Source organism: Tupaia chinensis, unplaced genomic scaffold (genome assembly GCF_000334495.1).
Source record: "Tupaia chinensis unplaced genomic scaffold, TupChi_1.0 Scaffold000113_1, whole genome shotgun sequence".
In the NCBI taxonomy this organism is placed as follows: Eukaryota; Metazoa; Chordata; class Mammalia; order Scandentia; family Tupaiidae; genus Tupaia; species Tupaia belangeri.
The window spans coordinates 4,630,591-4,634,195 of NW_006159577.1; positions in this window are offsets into that span (position 1 = coordinate 4,630,591).

Below are 3,605 nucleotides of genomic sequence, written 5' to 3' on the forward strand. Positions count from 1 at the left end.
GCCCCTCCCCAGTGCAGCCGCGCGCCGGGATCGGCCTGGCCGGTGCTCCTCCACTCCGGGGGGCGCGCCACGCGGCCCGGGGGGCCTCCCTGCCCCTCCCTGCCTCTCTGGCCCGGGATGGCCCGGAGGCCGAAAACAAGGTTGAAGAACTTGCAACTTAAGAAGATGATAGTTACCAGCCCTGCATTACCTCAGGGGAAAACAAGAACTACTCTGCCATTTTTAAGGAAGCCAGATACCCAAGGACAACTCACACTGCAGACCCCCACAACACCATTCCTGGTAACTACAAGATGACTGCTGTGCCGCATCAGCTGATAATTATCCCTGTGTACCAGAACTGCTTTCCTGAAACTGCATTCCTTGGAGACTCACCTACACTTGTGGATCTGCCGGAGACCCTTCCTTATCCAACCCTGAGTGGAGTTTATGCTCCCTATTACCAAAAACTTTATGAGCTGATGGTTGGAACTTGTGGCCTCTCTCCCTTTACTTGTATGTATCACTTTTTCAGTAACTCTTCTGGAAGACAACTGTATATAGCAGGGATATTGTAATGGGAGAGTGAGACAGGGCAGAGGGACAAACATAGGAAAAATAAAAAAAAATAAAAAAAAAGAGGAAGAGGAAAAAAAACATATATGTGCATAAGCAAGAAAGTAGAAGTGGAATATTATTGATGATAACATGCTTGATTGGGTCACTGTGCAGTTTATTCTAGATGGGAGATTACATTTAGTACGCTGTGATGATGCTCAGGGAATGAATGTTACGGGAAAAAAACGAAAACAAAAAACAAACAAAAAAAAACGGTTAAACTATTCGTACCATTTAAAAAAAAAAATTGGATATTTGATGGCTGCAGTGAGCGGTATGGGCCCAGTTGGGTTCTACTTTATAGTATGCTCTTTTTACCCAATGGGGTTTAGGCCTAAAGTCAGACTTGAGTTCATGTAGAGGCATGTGTCAGCTGTGATAACTATTGGAGAGACTTAGACTAATTAAGATCACTGACAGATCATTTGGGGAGGGGTGAGGCACGGAGGGCAATCGGGGATGACAGGGACAATGTGGGAGGAGGATGGGTCATAACAGAGGGAGGGGGATGGGGAATCTAGGATGGTAAAACAAAAGGCAAGGTATGCAGGACACAAGAATTGGGAAATTATTTGCTGAGAACATATATGTTGACGTGCTTGATTGAGCCAACGCACAGTATATATTGGATGGAAAATTCATTTGTGTGTTGCGATGGGAAAAAAAAATTATAATAAAAAATAAACTATAAAAAAAAAAAGAGAAGAGGATAGAGAAAGATAGCAAGTGAACAATAGAGGGGATGTTAGTGAGAAACAGATATGGTTTATTATCTGTTGAAGATGACGTGTATAGTATTCTCAACTGGACTGGTCTGGGAAGTATTTCATGATGGGTGAAGTCTTTTAACAAGCAAAATGAGAAATAGTGATTGACTGTTTTAAAAAATTATAATAATAATAATTATTGGGAAATGCATGGAAAAGACTTTGAATGATAAAGCGGGGAGATCGATGCCTCTGTATTGACCGACATGCATGGCATTCCCTTTTGAAAAAGCAATGGAAGTCAATGTAAAGTTATATGTAATCCAATGTAATATAAAGAAGATTATGATAATAATTTAAAAAAAAAAAAAGGTTATACATGGTACCTCATGGTGAATTCCACAAGTATATACCCAAGTGAACTGAGAATACATGACCACTCATTTGTGCATGCATGCCCACAGCAGCTTTATTCATAATAGCAAAAAAATAGAAACAACCTAAATGCTCATCAACTGATAGAGGGGTAAATAAAATGTGGTATGGTCATACAGAGAAATATTAATCAGTTATGTGACAGCCTGAGGAACTGAGACATCTTAAAACACCGTGCTAAGTGAAAGAAGCTAATCAAAAAAAAAAAAAAAAAAAAAAAAACCCACATACTGCATGATTCCACTCATAGAAAATGTTTATAAATAGTCAAATAGGTAGCAAGAGAAAGCAGATTAATAGTTACCAACAGCAAGGATAAAAATGGGAGGAAAATAGTGACTATTAATGTGCATGGTGTTTCCTTGGGGGCGATGAAAATGTTTTAAATTGTATAGATGGAGGTGTCTTATAGACTGCAGGAAGTGAAAGGTTGAGAAAGACTGTGGACTCCTAGGTTGACAGATACTGAAGATAAGTAATAGCTAAATGCAACATCTGTTTCTCAGTAGAATCCTGGACCCTGAAAATAGAAGTATCATCATGGGGACTGTGTCTGTGGATTGGTCTTATCAGAGTTGATGTACAGATGAGGCACAGAGGTATCTTTGGTGAGTGGCTCAGGGGTGCTTGGGTATCTTGTTTGTAGCTTTCTCTAGAATGGTTCACAAAGAAAAACTAATGAAGATAGGAATAAATGAAGATGAAGAGCAGGTAACAGAGCAAATGTAGTGAGATGCCAGTGGATGGAATTTGCTTTAAGGGAATATGAGAGTTTCTTGGGTTGTTCTTGCAGCTTTTCTGTAAGTTTAAAATTATTTCAAAATGAAATATTTTTTTAAAAACTAAAGTTTTGCCTTCTCTGATATCTTTGGTCATCTGCAACATTCTTACTAAAGTGTTTGGAGGAATATATATATATTTTAGAGGATTTTGCTATAGGGCGTGTGCGCTCGCCAGAGACAGAGAGACAGAAAGTGAGAAATCACCCCCCAGGGGGGATGGTCACACCACAATCCCTTCTCCTCCATTCTCCTCTCAGGATTTTGGGCACGCACACACATGCGCCTGGTGTGAGTTTTAAGCCACCGGGTCCAGGACACGAACCATGGTCGAGTACATGGGAGTCCAGCGACATAGCCATTACACAAACTGCTGGTCCCTGGAGGAATATATTTTAAACTTTATCTGGAGTGAATAGAAACCTCTATTTATATAGAAAGTAGATTCATGATTGCTAAGGTCTTGCAAGGAGAGAGCAATAGGAATGACTGCTGAATGGGTAAGGGCTTTTATTTAGATGTGATGAAAATGATTTAGAACTAGAGATTGTGGTGACACACATCAGAGATGTACTAAATGGTATACTTTAAATGATTAATTTTAAACTACTTGAATTCTATCTCAATAAAAAAATTATAAGACAAATTAATCTAGAGTGAGTTTTTATTTCAGTTGTTGATTTTGCTGACCATCATTCTTAGCTTTTAGTTTAGTGTGTGCCTTGGAATTTTAATTTACAGGTCCATCTTGAGTGGGGGAGGGGGTATATGAATTTCCCTGTGTGTCTCTCTCTCTCCCCTTCTCTCACCCTTCCCCCATCCTCCAAACCTACACTCTCCTTTCCTGGTCTTACTGGTTTCATAGATGCCTCCACTTGGCTCTCTCCTGGGCCCACAGCCTAGCACCAATGAAACAGCCCTGCAGTGATGGTGAAGAAAGGGCAAGTCTGGTCAGAGATTAGGAGCCCTTGTACTGTGTTCTCCACAGAATTAGCCGTGATTAACAGGGTGATTTAATCAGCCTTCCTAAGCTAGTTTCATGGGTCAACCTACTTCAGTCCCTGATTGATGAGCAGCTCCCTGCCGC